Here is a 17600-nt window from a genome sequence, read left to right on the forward strand (position 1 = left end):
ATAAATAAATTTAATTAAAAAAAAAAAAAAAGAGTCTCCTACGGTTCGTCTCCTTCCCTGGTCCCATTTTGTTTCATTTTTCCCTCCCTTCCCCTCACGAATTCCTACCTTGCCTCTCAAATTCCTCATATCAGAGAGATATGATAATTTTCTTTCTCTGATTGACTTTTATCACTTAGCATAATACTCTCTAGTTCTATCCATGTCATTGCAAATGGCAAGAATTCATTTTTTTGATTTGCCTAAGTTTTAATACACAGTAATGGGGACATTTATGTTGGCTTGCTCAGAGGTGTTTTTTTTTTTGCTTTTGTGACTATGGATAAATTACTTAACCTTTCTAAGGAAAATAACAGGACTTATTTCAAGGGTTGTTATAAGGATTAAAAGTGGTCAAGATTAATTTAAGGTAGATTTAATATAATTCACTTATCTCTTTTTTTAAATCAATCAATTTTTAAATTTAGGAAATCAAAGTAGCAAATCAATATGCTTGCTATTCTTCATTACCTAATTTGTAACATAGCAATGTCATGTATGGCCAAATTATAAACTATTTATAAAGCAAGTCCTGATATTTCTTTGGTCAAATGAAACTATTTATCTGTTTCAGATCCTGCTTTTGCAATAAATAAATCTCAAGTATAAAAATTAGAAATAGCACCATTATTTCATCAGACATTATGATAAAACTTTTCCTCTGACTTAATGAAATAGAAAGGTATAGATTATAAAAATTAATTGTAATTGAATGTAAAATATAATTGTTTTTTGTTAAACAATAGGTAATATTAAATAAAATTAAATATTATAAAATAAAAATACAAGTTATTATTAGAGTAAATTTTTTATCATATGATTTGATAAGAATCATTAGTAACTATCTTCTTGAATTATGTACCAAATTGGAAAGAGATCATGTGAAAACTTGGTTTTAGCTAGTGGGTCATAAAAATTTGGTTATTCTATTTTTTTTTTTAAAGATTTTACTTATTTATTTGACAGAGAGAGATTACAAGTAGGCAGAGAGGTAGGCAGAGAGAGAGAGGAGGAAGCAGGCTCCCTGCTGAGCAGAGAGCCTGATGCGGGACTCGATCCCAGGACCCTGAGATCACGACCTGAGCTGAAGGCAGCGGCTTAACCCACTGAGCCACCCAGGCGCCCCAAAAATTTGGTTATTCTAAAAAATATTTTTATAAAATATTTTTTAAATATTTAAAATTTTAAAATATTTAAAAAATATTTTAGCTACATCTGAAATAATCAACTTAATTAATTAAGAATCCGATAAATAAAAATTTAAAAGTCAAATAATCAAATGCTTTGGCCATTCCAACATATTTCTTTCCTGCTAATGACTTTGGAATGAGTATTGAGAATAGATGAAAAGAATTAGATTTAAGAATGCGAAAAAAGGGGTGCCTGGGTGGCACAGTGGGTTAAGCCTTTGCCTTTGGCTCAGGTCATGATCTCAGGGTCCTGGAATCGAGTCCTGCTTTGGGCTCTCTGCTCACCAGGGAGCCCGTTTCCTCCTCTTTCTCTCTCTCTGCCTGCCTCTCTGCCTACTTGTGATTTCTCTCTCTCAAATAAATAAATTCTTAAAAAAAAAAAAAAAGAATGTGAAAAAATTACTCTTTAGAATTTTTTAAAAAATGCTTTGCATCCTAAAGGTAAATGCTTTTTTTGGACAATTCCTAGGGGATGGAAGAAATCTTATCACCATCATTCCACTGTATCATATATTTTCTTTTAGACCAGAACAACATGAGCCAAAATACGCCATTTCTAAAGCCAAGTTTCACTCTTCACAGAAGTATGTAAAAGCTAGGGAAAGACTGGTTCCTTGTTAATCACTGAAGGAGACTTCCCCTTTGTTACCTGATGGATATTATTCACCTGGTTGTGCTATAAAATATTATATAGAATGAATAATGGCTATGTCTTTGTTTTTGAAAAGTTGGAGAAGGGCTATTATGAACACAGGTACTTTCCCAGCAGATTAGTTTTAAGAAAGAAGAAACATAGACGTTGTGGAGTGGAAAACTGATTTCCTCAAAGCTATCCATACTTGAGCACATCCTGGAAAGCATTCTGTATTCCCAGTGGTATGAGAACCCCTAAGTTTGAAGGCCACTAGAGTAGAGTCAAAAATGGCTTCATGTGCTTTAAGAAAACATTGCCATCTAGTGGCAACTACTTCAAGTCATAGACACAAGGACCTAAAGGTTCCCTTGACTGTCTTTCAAGACAACTCTGCTTCAGCCCTGAGTAGCCACATACCTTGCATTTATATCATCCATTACACTTTATATTGTGCTTTCTATGTATATTGCTATTTAACATTCCAAGGAAGCCCATCCTTTTATGGATGAGGCAGTTGAGGATCAGAGAGAACTTCTTCCTCAATCCTACTTTCATTTATTCATTCAAGATTCATTTGTCAAGCACCATTACGTGACTCGCATTATCCCAGGCTTGGAGTAGGCGGATGGGTTACAAGTGATTCGAAGCTAAGACACAATGTCCCTAAATCATTCACAGTCTATGGGGACACAGAATTACGAATGTTGGAGTTAGGATTTGTGTCCAGGACTAAGGTGTATCAGTGTTCTTATGATTACAACATGGTACAGTAAATGTACATGTCATGAGGGTGTTCAGATGAGTCCTGGAGTCCTTCAGAACAGGATGAGGTCAGTCATGGGGAAAGGTGGTTTCCAAGCAAAATGACTCACTGAATTAAAATGTCAACTGAGCAGAGTGCCTGACCTTTCCTGCCCTTGTAATCTGCTGTGGGTTTGGAAATCGGTTAAGGAAATTTATTAAAAGGGTATTTAACAGGAAAGTAAAGAACCTGAGTGCAAATCCCAGAAGCTTCCCCAGGAGTGTTGTCTATAAGCTTTAGAGCATGGTTTTTATTATGTCTGTTTCTGGCCATTCTTGGGACTTTCTTAAGATGTCCTCTCTGAGGTAAGCCCAGGCAGCCACAGGGCCAGTGAATTCTGAGTGGGCAGTGTTACAGTGGAATAGATAATTGTGCCATAATGAGCACAGTGAGTTAGGAAAAACCCATGTTCCTTATCTTGGCCTGCTGCCTCCCCAGTCATGAGTTTAGGATTTCTCCCCTAGCTTAGTGCACCGTAGAAATTGGCCTTCTGTCTTTTGAGCACTCCAAGTTCTTGCCTTACTCGGGCCTTTGTAACATTTCTCTTTCCCTCTTGCTCACACTTCACAAGATTGGTTCCTCATCTTTCAGGTTTTAAGTTAAGTATCACCTCAGAAAGCTCTTCAATGGTCACTCTAATATCTACGATAATAACTAATATTTACCTTATCCATGATGTTTATCAACACCCATTTTGTGTCCTAAAAAGATCCTACATATACTTTTTTATGCTAACTGAAGCTTTATTATATATATATTTTTAAAGATTTTATTTTTTTATTTGACAGACAAAGATCACAAGTAGGCAGAGAGGCAGGCAGAGAGAGGGGAATGGGAAGCAGGCTCCCTGCTGAGCAGAGAGCCTAATGTGGGGCTCGATCCCAGGACCCTGGGATCACAACCTGAGCGGAAAGCGGAGGCTTTAACCCACTGAGCCACCCAGGCGCCCCCTGAAGCTTTAATATTTACCATCTCCTAATATATACGTATTTTGTCTGGTTATCTTTATTGTCTATATCCTCCCACTAGAATGTAAGCTTTGTGAGAGCAAGTGTTTTGTTTGCTTGGCTCATTTCAGTAGGCTTACCAGCTAGAACAAGACTTGGCACATGATAGGCACCCAATAAATATCTCTGAATGAACTGAATGAAAACTCTTTTCCTCTTTGTCTCATATGGCTACTCTCAATAAACACAGCCAGACTGGCCTGGTTTTCTTAAATAGATTCTGACAGTTTTACTTGGCAGCTCATGAAGCAGGACTGCGGTGTTCCTTTGTTCCAGGAAATGGACTTCGAGTCACCTTTCCAGAGCCCAAGCTTCTGTGGGACAGGAATTCAGGCATTAGTTAGGTGTGTGAAATTGCATTTCTTAGGTCTACTCTGCCATATCCTTTGTTAACGCTCTTGGGCAGGATACTGGTAAATGAGATCAGGGTCTTGTTCAACTATCAGGTTAGCTTTCCTCCATTCCTAACCACAAACCGCCACCTGTGATAAGCTGGCTTTCGGGACTATGTGCAGCAGATTTCACCACAGGAGGGCTGGCCTGGAGAGAGTAGAGGTTCTTACACTCATCCCATTCCTGGAAAAACAATGCCAAGTTCATCCCCTCCTGGTATGAAGTCAAATGTAGGGATGTCTTGTGAAAAGAAAAGCCTATATCCTGTGAAGAACTGAAAAATGCACTGCTAAGTCATCAACTTCCAGTGAGAGCTAGGAAGAAGCAACGTCCCTCAGCCCAGTGACCTTAGAAGGCCTAGTTTGTCTATAGTGCTATCCTGAAGGTAGCAGTGAAGAATCCTAGGGATTCTTCATCTGCCATCTTGGAGGAAACCAGGTGGGGCTGAAGCAAATATCAGCTAGCACTCTATCCTTATTCCCCAAGCAGCCAGCCACTCTGCCTGTCTCCCTGGCCTCCACTGCGTCACTTTCTCTTCACTACTTCAGGACTCACTGCCTTTCCAACTTCAACACATACCCTGTCTTCTTCTTCTCTTGCCACAGGCCACCTCAAGCAGGACTTTCAGTTCTTTGAATGTGACAAAGTATTTCCCACTGCCAGACCTTTTTACACGCTGTTCTATCTCTACTCCTGTAAAAAAGACACTTAGCTAAAAAAACACTCTGTTTAGGGAGAATGCTTCTGTTGTTTCCCCAGTAAACACAAAGCTGACTTTTGGATGTCTATAAATCTTTCAATCTATCTATTTCTATTTTGATGGCTGTCACCTTAGTTTAAAACGCTACGATTTTCCACCGGTAATAACCCCCAATTTTCATTTTTGTTCTTGCCCCTACCAATTCACTCTCCACACAACAGGTACAGTGGTCTCATAAAAATGGAAATCTGACCATGCTATTTCTCTCTTAAAACATTCCGGTGGCTTCCTATCCTTTTTAGGATGAAGTCTAAAATCCTTAACCTGATCCACAAGACTCTGAATGATTTGACCTTCCCATGCATTTCCAGCTCCAACGTGTACCTTTCTGTTCTCACCACGGTCTTACTCATGCAAGACTTACAGTTCCCTGAATGTGGTATTTTCCACCTCCAGACTTTGCACATGCTATTCTCTCTCTATTCCTTTGCATCATCTGACTTACCCTTGGCATTTCAGCTTCTCTCTGACTTTTTCAGGAAAGCCTTCCCCAACCCTTCTGACTAGTGTCATATATTCTCATTGTGCCCTCTCCTTTTCTCTTATGGTGCTTTTCACTACAACATGCTTGCATATAACCAATACATGTAACTATTTACATCATTTTTATTGTTTTTCCTGCTGCACTGAGAATTGTACTAGTGCCTGATAATTGCTAATTCTTGGTAACTATTTGTTTAAAAAATGAATGAATATAAATTACTCACAATATATTGAAGATACAAGGACTGTACCTTTATGTTCCTTTTTTTGTTTTTTTTTGTTTTTTTAACAAGCTTTAGTTCAGTTTATTTTTCTTGTATAAAACTATGTGGTAGCCACAGCTGGAGCCTGGGTCTTCTGAACAGAGACTCTGGTGTGGGTCTTCACAAGATGGTCCGTGAACTCCTGATAGGGAGACTTGGTGAACACAGTCTCCTTCCAGAGATCAGGGGTGAGATAGCTGTAGGTCTTGGAGATGGCATCGAAAGTAGCCTTGGCAAAGTTCCCTAGGGTGGCAGTGCAGCCCCTGGCCGAGGTGTAGCAGTCGTCAATACCAGCCATCATCAGCAGTTTCTTGGGCACAGGGGCCGAGACAATGCCAGTGCCTCTGAGGGCGGGGATGAGACGCACCAGCACAGAGCCACAGCGGCCAGTCACCTTGCACGGGACAGTGTGGGGCTTGCCGATCTTGTTCCCCCAGTAGCCTCGCCGCACAGGGACAATGGAAAGCTTCGCCAGAATGATGGCTCCGCGGATGGCAGTGGCTACCTCCTTGGAGCACTTGACACCCAAACCGACGTGTCCATTGTAATCTCCGATGGCGACAAATGCCTTGAACCTGGTCCGCTGGCCCGCGCGCGTCTGTTTCTGCACAGGCATGATCTTCAAGACCTCGTCCTTGAGGGAGGCTCCCAGGAAGAAGTCGATGATCTCAGACTCCTTGATGGGCAGGGAGAAGAGATAGATCTCCTCCAGGGACTTGATCTTCATGTCCTTGACCAGGCGGCCCAGCTTGGTGACGGGGATCCACTCCTTGTCCTCGGCCTTGCCCCCGCGTGCTCCGCGGCCTCGGCCCCGGCCCCGACCACGGCCCTGGCCCCGGATGCCGCTGCCGAAGCCACCGCGGAAACCACCACGGCCTCCCATTCCAGGGCCCCCGGGACCCCGGGCCCCCCGGGCCCTCCGGGCCCTCCCGCAGCACCGGCGTCATCCGCCATTTGGTGTTCTCTCGGAGAGCTTTATGTTCCTTTTTTAAAGGTTTGTTTTGTTTTGTTTTTTTTGAGAGAGAGTGAGAGTGAGCTCAGTTGGGGAGGAGGGGCAGGGGGAGAGGGTGAGAGAGAATCTTAAGCAGGTTCCACGCCAGAGCCTGATGTGAGGCTGGATCTCACAACCCTGAAATCATGACCTGAGCCAAAATCAAGAGTCCAACACTCAACTCACTGAGCCACCCAAGCACCCGTCTATGGTCTTATATAAAAAAAAAACTCAGTTCTGAGGCTGCGTGGTTATGAGTGACTGGTGTCTTCACAGAGGAATATCAAAGCAAATAGATTAGAAAATGTGTACAAATTGTAGTAACAGATAGTAAAGAAATTATCAAAGCCTGCTGAGGTTGTGTCAAAAGGACTTTAGAGCTGACTTGAAGATGCCTCCAATGCCCGGAGATGGAACTGTTTGTATAAGAAAAATAACTACAGTAGATTGGAAACATCAAATATGTTTACCTCTGATACTGATATTAAGAGAATAAAAATTCACAGTTAATCTTCTGGAGGATAGTAAAAAAATGACTTGTTCTTTTGAAAATCTGGTTGTTGAATGTCTAAATCTGGACATTTTGAAGCTTGAAGGAGCAGTCCCTATCTTCCTTGCTTGAAGGAGCAGTCCTGTCTTCCTTGCTGTAGGGAGCCAAGAACAGAGCACACTCTAGAAGCCCAGGGCTTTTAGTCCTGGTTACATCCAGATGAGCCAGATGACAGGAGCAGGATGAAATTACAGCAAATGTTCCATTTTCATACTGTCCTGTGCTACTTGGATTTCTTTCTTAAGATTTTATGTATGTATGTATGTACGTATTTACTGATTTGTCAAGAGAGAGAGACCATAAGCAAAGAGAGCAGCAGGCAGAGGGAGAAGCAGGCTCCCCGCAAAGCAGGGAGCTGGACGCGGGCCTTGAACCCAGGACCCTGGGATCATCACCTGAGCTGAAGGCAGACCAGACGCGTAACTGACTTAGCCACCCATGTGCTTTTAAGAAGAAATGTGGATACAGGGCAATTCTTTTCCCCCAAGCCTTTCAAAGTTTTGGCTCCAGTTTCAGCCATCTCACTATAATGAGCAGCAGAATTCATGAGAGGAAATTAGATTTTTATTGAATGAAAGTGAAGAACACAACTGTTCAGTGTAGACCAGTACTGTTCACTAGAACTCCCTGTGATGGAAATATTCTGAGTGTTTAATGTGATAGTCAGTAGCCACATATGGCTACTGAGCACTTGATATGTGAGTAGTGTGACTGAGGAAATGAATTTTATATTTTATTTCATTTTAATTGGTTTAAATGAAATAGCCTCCTGTGGCTAGCAGCTCCTGTATTGGACAGCACAGTGTGACTCTATGTAATATCTATAGTAATTGCTTCCTTAATGTTTTCTACTATTAACGCAATTGCAAAGAATGCTTTATGCTCTCTAGCCAAACAGATCAGTCAACATTAATTTTAGGAAACAATCTTCTCCTGTTCTAGTCCCACTCCTTTATTTAAAAAGAGCAATAACAAAAACTATGAGGATTTTGATTAATCACCCTTTCCACATCCTCTGGGAGATAGATAAATGTATACAATATTGCCAGGAGGCAATACCTTCTAATTCATACCTTCCCTTTAAAAAAAGAAAAAAAGGTTTATTTTATTTATTTTAGAGAGAGAGAGAGAAAGAGAGCCCACATGAGTAGGGGGCAGGGCAGAGGGAGAGTATCTTCAGACAGACTCCCCACTGAGCATGGAGCCTGATGTGGGTCAATCCCATGACCCATAAAATCATGACCTGAACTGTAACCAAGATTTGGACACCCAACCAATTGAGCCACCCAGGCACCTCTCCCCACCTTCCTTTTTGCATAGTTTATTTGTTTAACATAATAAACAAGCACCTACCCTGCGCCAGGCACTATACATATTGGTGCTATGAATATACTGATTGTAGTAGATGTCACAGTGTTCTGCTCAGATATGCTCTTTCAGGACCAAGGCATTCCCTCTTTCAGCAGCCAGGTGTCTTGGTTGCCATCAACTCCCAGCTGAGAATTGCCTGAGGAGTTGTCTGAGGTTCAGGAAACTGATTCACCCACGTTGAAGGTCCTTTCCTTGGACAGTGTATATCTAGTCTATAAAGGGAATATAAAGTAGGTCCACTTGGTAAAATCTGTGACAACTCTGAAAGATTATCTTAAGTCTAAGGCTCCCATGACTATCTGAGGGCTTTGCTGCAACCATTATCATACTTCAGCATCCTTCTCTATCCAACCAAGCCTCAGAGGTTTTTACAAACTGCAGATCTCCATTTCAGACAGTCATGGAAATGACAGCATTCCGAGACAAAGAAACTGAAATTCAGAGAGGTTTAAGAACTAGTCCAAGGACATAGCTGATTCATGGTAGAGCTAGGAGAATCCATTTTCCTGGCATTCAGTGTAGTGTTCTTTCTGCTGAACTTGTGATCTTATAGTAAAACACACTGCATCAGGAAATCACAACCTGCTATTGGGAGTAGTACTAAGAGAATAAGATATTTTTTTCTAAAACATTAAATTGAACCACAGGCAAATTAATTTCCATTGAGAGCAGCAAGCACCTCTCTCCTTTTACGGAAATGCTTCTCTCTTCTTCTAGACATAGGATCCTAACAGAACTGACAGTCTTCTTCTTCCTCTTCTTCTTCCCCCCCACTCCCCCTCTTCCTCCTCCTCCACTTTCTTCTTCCTCTTTTTTTCTTTTTAGAGAGACAGAAAGCATGCATGAGTTTCGGGGAAGTGGCAGAGAGTGACAGAGTAAGAGAATCTCATGCAGGCTCCATGCTTAGCATGGGAGTCTGACATGGGGCTCGATCGCATGACCCTGAGATCATGACCTGAGCCAAAATCAAGAGTTGGGTGCTCAACTGACGGAACCACCCAAGTGCCCCAGAAGTGAGTGACTGTCTTCTTAAATGACCCAGACTCCTTGGTACGTTGATAGGTGGGTACTGATCATGATAACCTGGCCATTACTGGCCCAGGGATGGGCACATGACTGAAGCCAGGCCAATCACAGCCCATTCCCAGAATTGGTCTTAAACCCGAGTTCTTAAATTGCTCTTAAACTCATCCTAGTTGGAAGATACAAGAATATGAGTTTATAGTGATCTAAACTCATTGTGGGAAGATGAGAATCTCATCTTGGGAAAAATCTGGGTTAACAGGAAAAAGGCTTCTGTCCACAGAGAAGTGGGAAGAGAGGGATATAAAGTCCTGATGGCAATTTGTGTTCCTCTTTCAAGACATCCTTGAAGCCAGTGGCACTCCTGTTCTGCCTAAGGTTTGGTTATTTGAGCCAATGAATTTTCTCCTGTCTGCATAGGCCAGATCATGATGGGCTTCTATTCTGTTGCCCTACTACCCCGGCAAACTGACTCCACTTTTCCATTTTACCTTGCCGTCTGTGTTCCACATACCCATTTTTATATAGTTTGTATTCTTTAGCATATAATTTTGCCATTACTTCATTCATATTTTTCTACCATTTACCAAATCCCCAAAATTAATATACCACAATCTAACAGCTTCCCAGCTGCAGAAAATTTTAGATTGTTCACTTTCTCCCTCCTTATTATAACACTTAACATTACAATGACCAACTTGGTGTATGCAGTTTTACTTTTCTGATGAATTAATCCTCAAGTGAAATTCCCAGGAATGGGATTGCTGAATCAAAGGGTATGAGCACTTCCATGGTTTTTTAAAAAAAGGGAGTATTTTTTACATTTCAGAAAATGTTTGCTTAGATGTCAAGTTTAAAAGGAAATGTCAGTCTTTAATGGTGAGAGCCTTGAGTCACTCTTTCATGCTTAAATTTCTGTTACTTGGCTCTGCTTTCAGAGCCAATTGTTTTTGTTGCTCATCTAGAACATTTGGGGATGAGAAGAGCCCGAGGTCACAGTAGCTGGGTGTGCTGGGATTTTGCTCTGCCCCAAAATGGAGCTCCTGGGTGTGGTGTGGAGTCCTCACAGAGGGAAGGGAGGGCTGTGGAAGAGAACAGAAACATCAAGAGGGGTTTTCAAAATACTGAGTTCTCTTTACCCACAGCCAGATTCAGAATCGCATTTGGAGCAACCCTCCAAAAGGTAATAAGTCCCTAATAAATTCTCCTATTATATCTTCCCATACCATTTTGGATTTTTCTTTCATAGTACTTTGTATTATTGCAAATTATTAACTATGCAATTCATTGTCCTGTTCCTGGGAATTTAACTTAAGAATTAATTAAGCAGAAGGGCGCCTGGGTGGCTCAGTTGAGTGAGTGTCCAACTCTTGATTCTGGCTCAGGTCATGATCTCAGGTTCACGGGATTGAGCCCCACATTGGGCTCAGCGATCAGTGGGGAGTTTGCTTGAGATTTTCTATCTCCCTCTTCTCCCTCTCCTTCTGCCCCACCCTCTGCCCTCTCTCTCTCAAATAAATATTTTTTAAAAAGAATTAATTCAGCATACAAAAAAGCTACCTACCTTATATTGTCTATGAGCTTCCCAAAAGCAGAGATTTTTGTCCTTAGCTTCTGTATCCTAAGCATCTATGACAGTGCCTGACACATAGCAGGCACTGAATAAATATTTTGAATGACTAAATCAAATTAGCATAATTGAACCATTTTTTCAAATCTAAGTTAACATTCTAATGACACACTTGGGAAATGCCAAGTGCATATCTTAAGGAAAAAATATTAAGAGAAGGTGAGCATAAATAGCCTTGTGTGTTTCACAGGAATTCTGTCCCCCTTAGAACTTGCCTGTGAAGTGCTACATCCACAGAGAGGAACCTCAATGATATGGCTGACTTGAGGGGAATTTTGATAAAGTTGATCAACACAGTATTTTGATAGTCAGGTAGAAATGTAATAGTCCCGGGCACCTGGGTGGCTCAGCTCAGGGATGGAGCCCTGCATTGGGTTCCCTGCTCAGCGAGAAGACTGCTTTTCCTCCTCCCACTCTCTCTGCTTGTGTTCCCTCTCTCACTGTGTCTCTCTCTGACAAATAAATAAATAAATGAAATCTTTTTTAAAAAGGTAATGTAATGGTTCCAGTTAATGTTCTCTTGAAAATTTATAATTTGTGGATTATTGGGCCAGTCCCATCAAACCACTTTAGGAGGTATCTCTAAGATGCTTTTTTTTTACGGTTTTATTTATTTATCTCAGAGAGAGAGAGAACAGGAGCAGAGGGAGAGGGAGACTTCGAAGGAGAGGGAGAATCAGACTCCCTGCTGAGCAGGGACGCTGCTGCAGGGCTCCATTCCAAGACCCAGGGATCATGATCTGAGCTGAAGGCAGATGCTCAACCAAATGAACCACCCAGGCACCCCTCTAAGATGCTTCTTAAGGCCGTTTATCTGTGAGTATTTACCCAGTGCTGACATATACTGAAATGAGTCTTATGCATATTTTAAAAGATTAACATATCCAAATAAAAAGATTAATTAATTCACAGAGACTTTCTCTGACTGTATAAGTGAGAAATTATTCTGGCGTTTACTCCCTGTGAGTATAAAGAGCTCTAGATTTGGAGTCTGGGTTAGCTGAGACACCTGGTTCTAATTCCAGCTCTGCTCCTAAGCAAAGTGCCTCAACTTTAGGAGCCATTCTAAGCCTTAGAAACCCCTTCTATAAAGGGAGAGGATTGAATTAAAAGACTGTAATATTCCTTCCAGCTCAGATAGCCAATGGTGCTTATCTGAAAGTACATTTAATTTCTTAAAATGGCATAAGTAACTGTGAACATGAATTCCCGATTAATATACTCATAGCTGTGGCTAGTATAGTCTCTGAGACCATTTCAGGGAAGTGGATGCGAAAACAAAGTTCAAATTTCTCAACTTAAATCATGATTGCTCTTCGACTGAGTAATTCAAAAGACTCACAGAACAGGTTTGAGTAGGCCCACTTATATTTAATACTGGCTGAGAAGAAAAGTGAAATGTGATGAAAGATACACTGAAATTAACCTGAAGCAGACCCTTTGCTATTTGCAGGTCTACAGTGGGACCACTTTACTAACCAGCTTTGTTCTGTGACCTTATAAGTGTCTCTTGAGCTTGCAGCACTTGATTTTCCCCTCAGATACATTTCCCCTATACTGCTTATCTTGTAAAATTAACTACTGTGTTACAAATGTATGAGCCAAAGCTAATTTTATAAGAAACTTGAGTGAGAGGAAATCAATCTTTCAAGGTCCCTGAAGTCCTGAGATCATAAAGAAAGGGCTAAAGAAGTAGTTTCTATTTTTTTGCTTTTGACTTCTTTCTTGGTTTCAGTTTTCTTTTTTTTGAAACTCTCTCCCCAGAACTTTCACGGCACAGATAGATGCTCATAAACAAAACAATGACGAGTATCAGGCTGTTAGAAAGGTCACAGGCTGCGCGGCCAACAGACACTGCCAGGCTGGCTTCTTAGTGGAAATTTACAAATGATAATGGAGCTGCCACTTTTGCTTTAAGAGCTACTCCCACTTGGGGACCTGAAACTGTGTAGTCACCAAAAGAGCAAAAAGTAGTTAATTCTCTGGTTTATGGAAAGGAGCCCTATTGATCAAGTTCATGTAAGGTAATTAGTTAATTTTATACTTTATCACAGTTTGGCAACCACAGACACTTCAGCACTTATAAATGGTCAGATTTAATTATTGCTGAATTATAAAATTGCGGGCTATTCCTATTACCATAAATCCAATCTTAACACAGTGCAAGCTTAAAATTCTAAGAATTGTTTTCAATTTGCCTCTTCGTTATGAGATTGTGTGTGTGTGTGTGTGTGTGTTATGTAAAACTCAAGTCTAATGACTGTTTTGAAAAGATCTAGGCAAAGGGTCATGACAACAATTCAGCTATTTAGCACAACTCTCTGTAAACAAATCACCAGAGAAAGGCTTAAAGTGAGGTAATAATTCCGGCTCATTGTCAGAGAATAAACAGGAGGCATCTATAGACATGTTTAATTAATTCCTGCACTCTCTTCAAATACAAATTAATACAAAGTAGCATTTTGTGACTTGAAGGAAACTGCCCACATTGCTGAGCTATGCATCTCTGAAAACTGTGTAATTTAAGTGTGGATTTAGGTATGGAACATATAGGAATCTGAGTATTATTTTGAAATTAACATTTATCTCAAAGAAAAAGCAAATAAAATGGAGAATAAAAGAGGGCAAGGGAGACATCAGACACAAGTAACAACAATGCAAATCAAGCTGTGCTCTGTTTGAGGTATAAACAAACAAACCCCTCAGCAGTAAGGAGGGGCATTTTAAACCAGATGGGAGGACAAGTTTCACAGAGAAAGGGAAGTGACTCCTAAGTTGTTCTGGGAAGATGAGTACTGTTTTGATTAATAAAGGAGAGGAGGAAGGGATTCTAGTTAGAGGAATATAAGAGGCACAGAAGAATGAAAAGCACTACCTGGACAGCCCTGGGTAAAAAATGGGAATGGTGGAAGGTGGAACTACATAAGGGACTCATTTTAAACTGCATTGAATGTTGACCTAAAAAGTGTGAAACTGTCTAAGTAAGGTAATTTTTTCCATTTTTGTGTCTTCCTTTTTTAAGTCGAAAAATATAAATATTATAAACACTTAAATACTATAGGAAGTAGTGAAAAATACTGTGAGAAATAGCAAGTTAGTCTTTCATAAATCCACAACCCTGGAGATAACTATTGTTAAAATTTTGATGATACCAATTTGTCCTAATAAGTATCGCTAAACTGCCCTCTAAAAAGCTGGTATCTAGTAATGTTCACCAGTAGTGGATAAGGTTGCTTGTTTTCCTACATATTTGCCAACACTGAGTATTTTCATTCTTTTTAATCTTTGTCAATCTCAAAGGAGAAAAATGACACTTCATTCTTAAGTGTCTTCATTTTGTTGCGACCATTTCTTTACCCCTAATTTGAAACACCCCCCCTTATTATAACTCACTAGTTTATCCCCAGCACCTAGCATATGCAAGGCACTCAATAAATGAAGAAATATAAAAGACAGAAATGATCTATTATGGCTCTTTTGAAGAGGAAAATGGTATGATCATATCTGTGGTTTTTTTTTTTTTTAAGATTTTATTTACTTATTTGACAGAGAGAGAGAGAGAGATCACAAGTAGGCAGAGAGGCAGGCAGAGAGAGAGGAGGAAGCAGGCTCCCCGCTGAGCAGAGAGCCCGATGAGGAACTCAATCCCAGGACCCTGGGATCATGACCTGAGCCGAAGGCAGAGGCTTTGATCCACTGAGCCACCAGGTGCCCCCCATATCTGTGTTTTAAGACTATAGTTCTGATGGCAGTATAAAGAAGGGACTGAGAGCTGAAAGCTACTGAATTCACAGTATCGTCAGAAAATCATTAAAATATTGTTATAGGATTTTTTTCTGCTGTCAGCAGTGCCTGTGGTTCTTGGTCACTTCACTTCAAAGAATGAAGGGGTAGACCAGACAGAGTGGTAGGCAGCAAAGCAAGGTTTACTGAGTGATAGAAAGAAGAGTACAAAGCTCCTGAAGAGGAAAGGGACCCAAGAAAGTTGCCACTAGAGTTTCTAAGTCTAGGGGTTTTTATGAACTTGTTAGAGGGCATTTTAATCAGATTAATCCTCCCTGCACTTGTCATCCAATCAGGTTTGTCACCTATCACATAGGAAAGGGGGGGGTAGGGCTCCTTTGAGGGTGGTGTAAAATCCTTTTAAGGGTGGTTTCCTCTTAGGGTGGGGCCCCCTTGTCCCTGCCTGCCTGCCTTCCAACTATCCGTCATCAATATTCCAGTCAAGGGGTGCCTGGGTGGCTCAGTGGGTTAAAGCCTCTGCCTTCAGCTCCGGTCATGATCCCAGGGTCCTGGGATCAAGCCCCACGTCAGGTTCTCTGCTCAGCAGGGAGCCTGCTTCCCCCTCTCTCTCTCCCCGCCTGACTCTCTGCCTACTTGTGATCTCTGTCTGTCAAATAAATAAATAAAATCTTTAAAAAAATATTAAAAACAAAATTCCAGTCAAGAAAATGTTGATGGGATGGGACGCCTGGGTGGCTCAGTTGGATGGGCAGATGCCTTCGGCTCAGGTCATGATCCCAGTGTCCTGGGATCAAGTCCCACATCCGGCTCCTTGCTCGGCAGGGAGCCTGCTTCTCCCTCTGCCTCTGCCTGCCACTCTGTCTGCCTGTGCTCGCTCGCTCTCCCTCTCTCTCTTTGACAAATAAATAAAATCTTAAAAAAGAAAAGAAAATGTTGATGGGGGGGTGCCTGGGTGGCTCAGTGGGTTAAGCCTCTACCTTCGGCTCTGGTCATGATCTCAGGGTCCTGAGATTGAGCCCCACATAAGGATCTCTGCTCAGCAGGGAGCCTGCTTCTCTCTCTCTCTCTCTGCCTGCCTCTCTGCCTGCTTGTGATCTCTCTCTCTCTGTCAAATAAATAAAATAAAATATTAAAAAATAAAAAAGAAAGAAAGAAAATGTTAATGTGTGTGCCTGGGTGGTTCAGTCTTTGAGTGTCTGCCTTCAGCTCAGGTAATGATCCCAGGGTCTTGGGATCAAGTCCCGCATCAGGTTCCCTGCTCAGCGGGAAGACTGCTTTTCCTCCTCCCACTCCCCCTGCTTGTGTTCCCCTTCTTGCTGTGTCTCTCTCTGACAAATAAATAAATAAAATCTTAAAAAAAAAGAAAGAAAGAAAATGTTGATGGCTTATCTAGGGTAGAGCCAGTGGGGATGGAAGACGGGAGTGGAAATGGAGCATTATAGAAGTGGAATTGAGATAACTTTCTTTTCCTTGAAGCAGGCAAGAAGACAAAAGAGAAGGAGGTGTTAAAGAAAACTAGAGTCTCTAGCTTGGGTGCTTGACTGGATTTTCTGGCAGTTAATGGGAATAGGGAATCCATTATGAGGAATAATTTTCTTTTTTTGCAAAGAGTTGCAAATGACTCTATTTACACATTAGGTGAGACTTGCCTCTTCCTATTCCACTATTTGTGACCTTTTCCTATTGCTTTAATGATAACATTGCATAATGATAATGTTTTCCCTATTTTACATCTTTTTAAAAAAAGTAATCTCTACCCCAACCCAAAATGGGGCTTGAACACATGACCAAGAGCTGCACGCTCTGCTGACTGAGCCAGCCAGGCACCCCAACTCTTTTACCATCTCTCTCTCTCTCTTTTTTTTAACATCTTTGATTTCCACTTTTCCACTGGAGTCCTCCCCTAAAAGCATGTTCAACTTGCACCTTTCTTCAATTACAACATCATTCTAGTCTTTCCTTTATTACTCCCATTGCCTCTATTTTTTTTTTTTAACCACCACTTACCAATGGCTTAATTAATTCATTTATTTAACTAATATTTATGGAGAGCTTTCAATATACTAGGCATGGTCTACATGACGGGTAACAAAGTAAATAAAAGGAACAAAAATCCCTACTTTCTTGGTGCTCATGTATTGTTCTATTTACTCATTATTTTCTTCTTATCTGCTTCCACATTGTCCTGGAATTGTTCTTTTCAAAGCTGACACTGGCTTCAAGATTGTTAAATTTAAGTGCCATTTCTTGGTCTCTTTGACCTCTCTCGCAGCACTTAACATTGTTGACAGCTATCTATTCCAAAGCCAAGACCTTATCATATCTATTGTTCACGCATTCCCTAGAGAACTTGAAGAATATTTTGGTCCCAGTAGATATCCAATACATTTTAATAGGTAGAGATTAAGTTGAGGGTATTCCAAGTGCAAAAATGAAAGGGCAGGAAACCATGAGCCAGAATGAGGAATATTTAGTTCAGTTTAGCCATAAGTGATAAGGAGGAATACTATGAAGAGGAATACCATGGCATACAATTGTATGCCAAAAAACTAGATAACTTAGATGAAATACACAAATTCCTAGAAAGACACAGTGTACCACAACTAACTCAAGAAGAAATAGACAATTTGAACAGATCTACAGCAAGTCAATAGGTAAATTAGTAATAAAAAACTACCCACAAAGAAAAGCCCAGGCCTAGATGGCTTCACTGTTGAATT

General features: G+C 40.9%; 1 pseudogene; it reads right to left on the bottom strand.

The window, feature by feature from the left end:
• Window positions 1-5597: 5597 nt before the first annotated feature.
• On the bottom strand, window positions 5598-6556 carry LOC101693606 (annotated as a pseudogene).
• Window positions 6557-17600: the final 11044 nt, after the last annotated feature.

This window comes from Mustela putorius, unplaced genomic scaffold (assembly GCF_011764305.1).
Source record: "Mustela putorius furo isolate JIRA1106 unplaced genomic scaffold, ASM1176430v1.1 tig00000224_pilon_pilon_pilon, whole genome shotgun sequence".
Taxonomy (NCBI): domain Eukaryota; kingdom Metazoa; phylum Chordata; class Mammalia; order Carnivora; family Mustelidae; genus Mustela; species Mustela putorius.